The sequence below is a fragment of the Cornus florida genome, unplaced genomic scaffold (assembly GCF_030987335.1).
Source record: "Cornus florida cultivar Cherokee Brave unplaced genomic scaffold, ASM3098733v1 CherokeeBrave_3.0.0_Hap2_Chr09, whole genome shotgun sequence".
Classification (NCBI taxonomy): Eukaryota; Viridiplantae; Streptophyta; class Magnoliopsida; order Cornales; family Cornaceae; genus Cornus; species Cornus florida.
In genome coordinates this window covers 65326442-65337608 of record NW_026775579.1, presented here as the reverse complement: position 1 = coordinate 65337608, position 11167 = coordinate 65326442, and the positions used below count along the sequence as shown (strand labels likewise).

The 11167-nt window shown below is 35.5% G+C and overlaps 1 long non-coding RNA gene across 1 annotated transcript; it reads right to left on the bottom strand.

The window, feature by feature from the left end:
- Positions 1-1940: 1940 nt before the first annotated feature.
- LOC132274161 (uncharacterized) lies at positions 1941-10008 on the bottom strand. Its single transcript, XR_009470350.1, has 2 exons — positions 9724-10008; positions 1941-3048 (listed from the first exon to the last, which is right to left on the bottom strand). It is a non-coding gene; the product is annotated as an uncharacterized LOC132274161 (long non-coding RNA).
- Positions 10009-11167: the final 1159 nt, after the last annotated feature.

Genomic DNA, 11167 nt, shown 5'->3' with positions numbered 1-11167 from the left:
GTAGTTAATCCTGTCATTATCAAAAGGCCAAAAAATAAATAAATAAATAAATAAATAAATAAAAATAACTAACTGTTATGATTCCTTATGGGTTTTAAATAGTCTCTAATATTTAATTTTGAAACAATTAAATAAGGACATGAATGTTGAAAAAACTAAAATATTCCTATATAACTTAATAAAAAAATAAGTAAAATATTAATTAAATATGAAATGATCAAATTGTCCCTTTTTATATATAATATAGGGTTGTTAGCAAAAAAAACCCTTATGGTATGTGTTACAAGAGAATATTTGTCTCACATCGGATGGGAAAGTGATTGGGTATAAATGGGTGAATATACATCACTACCCAACAGCTTGAGTTTTTAGGTAAATAAACAAGCACCCACCCGTTACCGTTGGTATCAGAGTCAAACCCAATCTTTGATCTGGTGTCACACCAAGTACTCGGCCTGGAAAGTGTCAGGGCGAGCCACCCCAGGTAGGCACGGTGGCCCAACCGCAACGAGCGCGTTGCGAGTTCGGATGGGGGAGAATGTTACAAGGGGATATTTGTCCCACATCGGATCCGGATAAAAGAGTGATTTGATATAAATGGATAGGTATACAATACTATCCAACAACTTGAGTTTTTTAGTAAATGGGTGGAGGAGAATGTTACAATGGGGATATTTGTTCCACATCGGATCCGATCCGAATAAGAGAGTGATTGGATATAAATGGGTAGGTATGCAGTACTACCCAACAATTTGAGTTTTTGGTAAATGGGGAGAATGTTACAATGGGGATATTTGTTCCAAAATCATAAGTTTTTAGTAAATGGGGAGAATGTTACAATGGGGATATTTGTCCCAAAATCATAATATTACTGAATGTTAAACTTAACGGACTTATATACACAACATAAACCCTTATTTGCTCATTTTTTTCAAACTTAACAGATTTATATACATAATATAAACCATAAAAATATTATTTGCCCAACATGTAAATATTAAACGTGTTTTTTTTTATTTTATTTTATCCTTATTGGTACGTTCAGTTAATAAAAATTCACTATAAAATAAAATGAGTCCTACCATCTAAAAAAAAAAATACTCAAAACTGATTTCACAAATTGATTTGTTAAAAATTATGACATAATATGCCCGACTCACTGTATGCCACTAGTGGTCCTGTGTTTGGTTGAGATTTTAACTTTAGGAGTCGCATAACATACGTCCTCAAAAGAGAAAGTCGTGACCTTTACATGTGTAGGCTAGCAAAGCTACACCTTTGGTTCAAAGTAGACATAACACCTAATACGTAATGGAATAGCCAAATCAAAGTGCTAATCGAATCCATCTTTACAAAAATTTATTCTATTTTCTCTTCCCTTTTCATTTCCAGATAGTGAGATGAGACTTGATGTCAACATGACCAAATCAGAACCTTCAAAAGTGCTCTCAACGCGCTTCAATTTTGCTATCATCATTTTCGTTTATTAATTGTTGTATGTATACATGTGTGTGTTTAAATTATCTGACGTGCATACCAGTTGGGCTATTGCCGTGTCACCTTAAATTCTCTGTGTATTGCACTAGCTAGGGCCCGGAGATCAACCACCCTCTTTTGATAGTGCATTCTGGGTAATGTCAGTTATCTCATAATAATTGATCATGCCAATTCAATTACATTAAATGTGTACACATATACAATATTTACTAGTTCTTTATTTATTATTTATTTTTTCAACTCTCGGGTGAGCCATTCAAGTTTGCCGGTGCACTCTAGAAGAGGTAGGGTTTGGCTGAAACAGACTCATATACATTTTTTTTGTCCACACCCGGACTCGAATCCTTTCCCTCCTCTTTAAGAATGGTGAGCCCTTTAGTCTTTAGAGAAGTGTTATTGTTGTTCTGTATAGGTTATGGTTGGATAAATACATTTAAAAAAAAAAAAAAAAAAAAAACACAAACAAACAAACTCTCCCTTCTTACACACACAAAATGATTGTTGAACACCGTAGAAGGCTGCATCAGATTCATTTGATGAGAACTTGGCATGTGGTCATTAAGTTGACAACCATGACCATGATGTTTTTGGCAGCATCAACTTGTGACATTTGATTATTACTGCTCCTTATGTTCTATTAATAAAGTTTGCTAAAACTAAGAAAAGTTTCATGTCTAGTATATCTTATAAAACACTACAATAATAATTGCTTGAATTGCAGCCACGGCATGGTAGGGTGAGGTCCACCACCAACCCACAGGACCCCAAACAATGCATGTGATGTGTTTTTCAGTATTAAAGTTGTTATAGCAATTATCAGCCACGTAGGGTTACCCAGTGCACGAGCCTCCTACCACTGCAGAGTCGGGAGAAGATTAGATGTACACAACCTTATTTCCGCATGCGAGAGACTATCTCATGTAAAAACGAATATATCACAACAATAGAGTAGCATAGGCTCATAGTTAGGAATGCTAATATCAAATAGAGGGTACTGCACAACCATGCATGTGATTTCACGGACGAAATTAACATAAAACAATACTCAGATTCAGCGGAAGAGGGTGTGACAGTGAATTGGCTTCAACTTCAAGCCTCTGAAGAGATAGGGCTATTGCCTTACATGTCCCAGTGCTTGTTCTCTTCTGTATAGTCAAGGGACAACTTGCCCAATTTGAATCACAATTTGATAGTAACTGCAGAATACTTTTGGACTATAGGAAAATTCATTGTCCTATGGTCCCCTTTTTGATAATATAGCTCCCTTGTCACTAGGACCCAAGTCCTTAATCTGAAAATGTACGTGGATGTTTGGTCATTGGTGGAGTTGTTGAAATTGTTGTGATTTGTGTCGTTATGATGAATGCACGGTAGGAGATCCTTAAACAATTCTCTTGACCAACCCACAGGAGCCTCAGGACCCCAAAAAATGCATGTGGTGTGTTAATACATACCTTGAGGGCACTTCCATAGTGCAGCCTCCTACCTCTGCAGAGTCGGGAGAAGATTAGATGTACACAACCTAATTCCCGCATTCGAGAGACTTATCTCCTGTAAAACGAATTTATCACAACAATAGAGTATCACGGGCTCATGGTTAGGAATGCTAATATCAAATAGAGGGTACTGCAATCTTGTAATTTCACAAGACAAAAAAATTTAACGTAGAACGATACTCAGATTCAGCGGAAGAGGAGGGTGTGACAGTGAATTGGCTTCAAGCCTCTCAAGAGAAAAGGGCTATTGCCTTACATTGGCACAGTGCTTGTTCTCTTCTGTATGGTCAGGGGACAACTTGCCCAATTAAAATCACAATTTGATGATAGTGACTGCAGACTACTTTTGGACTATAGTAAAATTCATTGTCCTATGGTCCCATTTATGATAATATAGTTCCCTTGTCACTAGGACCCAAGTCCTTAATCTGAAAATGCTAGCTGATATGACATCCTTGCCCACAATAATTTATCATCAACGTAGAGACATATAGGCGCATGAGCTTTCAGTTTTGATTAAACAAAACCACTTCAGTGAATCAGTTAGGACAAAACAGTAAAAGGGTTGTAATTTGAAGTGTAACGGAGAAGATAGAGGAGTAAAAGAAATTATTCTTGATTAGCATTTGATAGAAGAATAAGAAAATTTTCTAATTATTGTAAACACACTTATCAGAACATTCAGTAATATTAGCTAAGAAATACAGATCAATTTTAGAATAACCTTTCATTTAACATTCAGTAATATTACGATTTTGTACCATAAAGACAAATCTTTTTTCAAACAAAGTCAGTCTACAATAATAAAATATAAATTGTTCAAACTGAAATCATGACAAGAAGATTGCATTGATTATGAGACAAGATAGAGTATGAATGCAGGTTCTTTGAGTAGATCCCTTGGCCTTTTCCATTACTCGTTTATCTGCAGATATAGATAATCTCTTAACGCTCATCACAATACATGATCAAATCGAATTTTTTTATGTTGAAGTACGTATATTTCGCTGTTATGTTGCACTAAATAATGTGTCAAATTCAATTTCAGATTTCGTTTCTAATTGTTTCTTGTTTGTCTTTTAATTAGCTTGTGTAACAATTCTCGAAAAATTTTGAAACCATTGATAGTTTATTAAGCAATTTTTTTTCCCTCCTTGGTTGACCTCTTATTACCTAATCTCTGGCTTTTTTGAAATGATTCCCAACTAAAATCCACCTGTGACGGGAATTTAATATGTTTAGAATTGCTTGTTATTAGGGGTCTTAGGTTCATTTGCTAAGGAGTAGACCTTAGGCCAAAAAAATTGATGACTGACATAAGGTTCAAGGACTCGGATTCAGAACATCATGAAGCACTAAAGACTCGGCTAATCAAATCCCTCTCAAATTGCTTAACCAAAAATTTATAGGGATCAATAATATGCCATTTAGCTACTCAGCTTCCACCATCTTATCCATGAAAAGCTTCAGCCTATCAGTATCAACTAATTTACTCAGAGAACCCAAGACACACTAGAGAGTTATGCAAAACTGCATTAGAATACGTATAGGCCGAGGGATCTTCAAACCAACTTTAGAGAATTTCTAAGAATGTACCTTATGAAATTCATGTGCTTTCTATTTCAAAGACATTTCCCAACTATCTCATTCTCTATAGTTACTTTAACCCCATAAAGTATAATCTAAGGGACTCATAAGAGAAATAACAAAAAACATCAGTATTTGACATCAATAAATAGAATATACATCATCTACAGTCTACAGACCAGATGTTCAGCGGTACTGTGAGGTGCAATTATCATGGTTTTTGCAGTGGCCTCATGGGTTACATGGCAACATTTAAAACCCCTCTGAAATCGAACTGTATTATCATGCATGTCTATTGGCCCATTAACATGAACATGAAGAACAACTATGTGCAGATTATTATGAAATCCCACAGCAGCTTAATATTGAAGCAGAACTGAATTAAATTAGCAATCTTCTGGTAAGATGTCTGCAATTTAGTTTATCTACGCTTCAAATTGTGAATATTAAAAAGATCTTGCAAAGTCAGAGTTGCACAGAAGATAATAAATCATTCAACTAAATGTGTGCATGACTAATGAAAGATTCCTTAGGGTGCACAAAATATCCAAGCGTTTTGTAGTGAAATCAAATAAATACTTGCCAAGAAATATCAAATTATGATCATAACAATCCAAAAAAAAAAAATTCATAAAGACCTAATTCGAAAAGGTGGTGGTATGAGAGAAGAGGGTGGAAATGAGAGCAAGTAAAAGAACAGGGATGTGAAAGCCACAGGGCGTAGATATTTTACAACTGATATGTCCCACTCTTACCTTTATAATCACTACCATGTAATTTTGAAAGGTCCAACTTTTCTTGATATAGTTTCAACAACTGAGGAGCTTCCTCATAACAGGTCACAAACTTCTTGAGGAGCCAGTTCTCTGTGGACTCCAGCAATGTCTGTAAGCTAATTGGCTTCTTAATCAAACCTTTCGACAACAAAACAAGAAGTACTGAACACCTGGGAATTATCCTCTTCCCTAAGCTTAGTGACATTAATTTCGGACAATGGGCAATTAGAGAAGACTCCCAACCCATCGTGTTGGCATAAAAATTCAGCGATGCCATTATCTTCTCCTCGGATAATGTCATGCACCACGGATCTTTTGCAAAAGCCAACTTTGTTTCTTCCTCAGACCAACCACACTTCTCATAAACCTCCATCATCCTTTTCCATGTTGATTTGCTCATTGACGTCAATGCTCGAACCACTATAACAAACAGGCTTTTTGAAGGTTCAAAACCCATTTTCTTAACATCCTCCACTACCTCATTGAATCTATCAGGATTTAAGTTGAGTGACCTATGCTGAGCAATAAGTAAGAACACAATATTCGAATCCAACACGCTATGTTGTCTCAAAATTTCAATCTTGCACAATGAAGTAGCACTGTGACAGCACACTCCAACCTCAGGAAATTGTTTAAAGGCCACCATAAACTTATCATTTGAATGGAAAAAACTCATAAAAATATTGAAAGATGGTATGATATGGCTCTTCAAGCTCCATTTCACTATTGTTGGGCTAGTGGATAATATCTTGGCGAGCTCGGTGCTGGAAATGCCAATGGAGTCCGGTTATTCTTCGGCCTGTGTTTGGACTTAATTTATTTTTTGGGCTTGACTTATTTAAATTGGTTCTTTCATGAAAGGTCATGACTGGTCCGAACCAGTGCATCAAAGGGTTGCATTTGGTTCGAACTAGTGCTTCAATTTGAATTTGAATTGAATCAATTTTTTTCAAAGGGTTGCACCTGGTGCTATTTGAATGAACCATCATGTCATATGGTTTCTCCTACCCAAAAAGGCACCTTGCTGCCTTTAAATACCCCCCTTGGGATCATTTGCTAATCACTCCAAATTCAGAATACTTCTTCTCTTATTCTGAATTTTCTCTCCTCTTCTCTCTTCTTGCATTCATATAGCAATAGTGTGACTTTGAGTCCAGTCTATAGGAGGGAGAGTACTACACCGAGCCGGTTTGCCCATTTCTTCGGTTTGCAGTGCTGCTACTGGAGAAAGAAAGGTTGTTGCATCCTAAGAGATAGACGCCACTGAGTCCGTCAGCACCATAGCAGGACGAATCTGTCTTAAGGACATGAAATCAAATTCTAGCCTCGACCTATTATCAGGTTCTTTTATTTTTATATAGTTTTATTTTATTATATATAACTATATTTTATTAGAAAATTATGTATATATTATTATTGTTTTTTAATAATAATTATATATATATATATACACATTATATTTTTACGTAATATATAAATAGTAATACTATAGCATATGGTATACTTAAGACAATTTTGGACAACAAATTGTAGCATTCTTTTGATCTCAATTGTGTGCTTTTAGCCACAATCCTTTTATGCAAAAGTAATTTCCACATTTTGATTCCATTGGTACAATTGCAAGGTTTAGAGGTGAATTCCATGTCTTAAGTCTCTATCTCTCTTATATGTCTTATATTGTTCATTACTACTCACTTCATTGCATTCTAGAGAGCTTTAATTCTAGCTGTTAATTAGAATCAAACAAACATCACTTCCTTTGCATCATTTGTTCACTAATTGGAAATCGAATCAAGCCGATAGTCCTTGTTCCATACTCGTTATACTATATAGTAGTAGTGATTTTTACAAATTTAAAGTTGATTTCTCGAGTTTCTATAACCATATTATCAAATCGATCGCGAGAGTGACACCAACATTTGGCGCCATTGCCGGGGACTATGGTTCAATTGATTCAATTTGAAAATAGTGACCATTTTGATTGTTAGTTTAAGATTTGCCGGGGAATTTAACATGTTTAGAATTGCTTGTTATTAGGGGTCTTAGGTTCATTTGCTAAGGAGTAGACCTTAGGCCAAAAAAATTGATGGCTGACATAAGGTTCAAGGACTCGGATTCAAAACATCATGAAGCACTAAGGACACGGCTAATCAAATACTCTCAAATAGCTTAACCAAAAATTTATAGAGATCAATAATATGCCACTTAGCTACTCAGCTAATCAGCTTCCACCATCTCATCCGTGAAAACTTCTAGCCTTTTAAGCATCAGCTAATTTCCTTAGAGAATCCAAGACACGCTAGAGAGTTATGCAAAACTGCATTCGAATAAGTATAGGCCGAGGGATCTCCAAACCAAGTTTAGTGCATTTCTAAGAATGTACCTTATGAAATTTATGTGCTTTCTATTTCAAAGACAATTCCCAACTATCTCATTCTCTATAGTTATTTTACCCCCATAAAGTACAATCTAAGGGACACATAAGAGAAATAACAAAAACATCAGTAAATAGAATATACATCAACTACAGACCAGATGTTCAGTGGTACTGTGAGATACAATTATCATGGTTTTTGTAGTGTGACAGGAAATATCGCTCAAATTATTAGCTTATGGTGGCCTCATGGGTTACATGGCAACATCTAAAACCACTCTAAAATCGAACTGTATTATCATGTATGTATATAGGCCCATTAACACGAACATGAAGAACAACTATGTGCAGATTATTATGAAATCCCACAGCAGCTTAATATTGAAGCAGAACTAAATTAAATTAGCAATCTTCAAGTAGCATGGCTGCAATTTAGTTTATCTATGCTTAAAATTGAATATTAAAATGATCTTGTAGAGTCAGAGTTGCACAGAAGATAATAAATCATTCAGCTACATGCGTGCATGATTAATGAAAGATTCCTTTGTGCTGCTCAAAATCTCTAGGCATTTTGTAGTGAAATCAAATAAATACTTACCAAGAAATATCGAATTATGATCATAACAATCCAAAAAAAAAAAAAAGAAAGTTCATAGAGACTTAATTCGAAAAGGTGGTGGTATGAGAGAAGAGGGTGGACAAAAGAGCAAGTAAAAGAACAGGGGATATGTAAGCCAGTTCAGTTAGGGAGTAGATATTCTACAACTGATATGTCCCACTCTTACCTTTAGAATCACTACCATGTAATTTTGAAAGGTCCAATTTTTCTTGATATAGTTTCAGTAACTGAGGAGCTTCCTCATAACAGGTCACAAACCTCTTGAGGAACAAACTCTCAGGGAGCGCAAAAGATGTCATTGCACTAATGGGATCCTTAATCAAACCTTTAGACAACAAAACTTGAAGCACTGAACACCTGGGAATTATCCTCTTACCCATGCTCAGTGACATTAATAGTGGACGATGGGCAATTAGCGAAGGCTCCCAACCCATTGTGTTGACATAAAAATTCAACATGGCCATTATCTTCTCCTCAGATAACTTCATGCAACACGGATGTTTTGTAAAAGCCAACATTGTTTGCTACTCAGACCAACCACACTTCTTATAAACCTCCATCTTCATTTTCCATGTTGATTTGCTCAGTGACAACAATACCCAAACCGCTAAAACAAAATTGCATTTTGAAGGGTCGAAACCCATTTTCTTAACATCCTCCACTACCTCATTAAATCTCTCAGGATTAAAGGTGAGTGGCCCATGCTAACCAATAAGTAAGAACACAATATTCGAATCTGGCACGCCGTGCTGTCTCAAAATTTTAATGATGCGCAATGAAGTAGCACTGTGACAGCGCACTCTAGCCTCGGGAAATTGTTTAAAGGCCGCCATAAACTTATCATTTGAATGGAAGAAACTCTTAAAAAAATTGAAAGATGGTATGATTTGGGTCTTCAAGCTATGTTCCAATATGGTTGGGCTAGTGGATACTATGTTGGCGAGCTCGGCGCTGGAAATGCCAGTGGAGTAAAAGAATTCGAATTTGGGCAAAAGAGTATTCTTGGGATCCACCAAGAGAAGCCTTGGGCATTTTCTGATGAGAGTTGAGATCTGGGTTTTGCTGAATCCATGGTTCTTGAAGAAGTTGAGAACTGAATTTGGTTTGTCTAGGGTTTTAAAATCGACATGTTTGGAAGCTGAAATAGCAGTTTTTGGACTCAACCCACATGAATTGATGAGGTAATTGATTGTAAATGAGTGTTGATTTGTGGAAGTTGAGATGGATTTGAGAGATGATGAGAGTGGATGAGTTTGAAGGGCATACGGTTTACGTATTGTTGAATCTAAAACAGAAAAGCACCTAAAACGAACAAGTGTTTTACTGTATATAGAAATCATTGGTAATGAAAGGTGTAATGAGGAAGTAACTTACCCGATCGTTAATATTACGTGCTCTTCAACCCAATCTCCTTCTCTAGGGTTTGACAATAAGTTCTCTTTGGATGAAGCAAGCTTAAGACAGTAGGCTGGATATGTAGATAAAAAATAAAAAATAATAATAATAAAAAAAAAACATAAGCGACGACGTTTGATATATCATTGCTCCTCCAATTTACTTTTCGCTCTCCCTTCATCTAAATTCTGAATGCATTGGCATTTTCACCTGAGATTAGGACTTTAATACATAATTAATAATGTAACATTTAGTTTATCTATATTCTCGACAACTCTTCGTGATGGTTAAAAAAAAACTCTACGTGTTATTTCTTTTATAATAAGCGTATTTATTTCTAAATTTTTATATTTATCTTCTTTTTATTAGCCGTGTTTATTAATTTTAACAATTACACATATTCAATTAATTATGAATATTGTTTTGCATAAAAAAAGACATTCATTTTTAAATAAGATTTACATAAGATTTTGATAAAACACAACACAAGTGAATTTTTAATTTAATAGCATATATTATACTATAGTTAATACGAGACATTATCAGGAGTCATAGCGGATTTATTATTATTTTTTTATAATAAAATAACTAATGTCAAGAAAAATAATTAAAAAAGATGTGATATTTACGCTCCAATAAGATCGCTAGCGCTCCACTCCCAGTTTTATTATAGTCAAATGACAAAAGTGTCTTTATCAGGAGGAATTCTATACCACTGCATCTCCTTTCTCATACTCCATCTTTTTCGGATTGTTTCCCCTTTTTTCTGTTCTCTTTTTACAAAGCAAACTGTCACGGGGTAAGAGTTTCAGCACCACTCTAGCTAAACTCGTGTAGCACCAAGGTGTTGTTTCTACTAGCACAAGCATTTGGTCAGTCTAACTACCATGCATACATTAGCCAACACACTCCTCTCGTACGTGTACTAGTATTGTAGTGGCCCTCGCTCTCACCTTCACTTGGCTTGCATACTCACACACACTAAGGCACTTAAGTTGGCAAAGAATGAATACCTCTATTACTTCAAAGAATGCTTTGTACAAGGATAGCTCTCAAACGTACTCTCTGATAAGTGCTTAAATGTTACACATTTCAGCACCTAAACTAGGGTATTTAGTCATTGCATCTATCTTATTTTTATGTTTTAGTTCTAATTTATGTTTTTGTCAATTTCAGGTCAATAAGGTTCAAACGGACTAATTTTGGTTTACGAAAGCCTTTTTAGAGTCAAGCAAAGACATTCAGAAAAAGTTCAGAAAATGCAAAAAGAGGTCGCAACCCATTGCTCGTATAGTGTGTTTATTATTCAAAAGCGGTCAATCTCGGGCCTTTGATGATGTTCCCAAAGATGAAGAAACAAACCAATTAGCTCGAGGCCAAAAATGGAGCTAAATAAGGCTTAAAGGAAATTTTCAACTCTAGG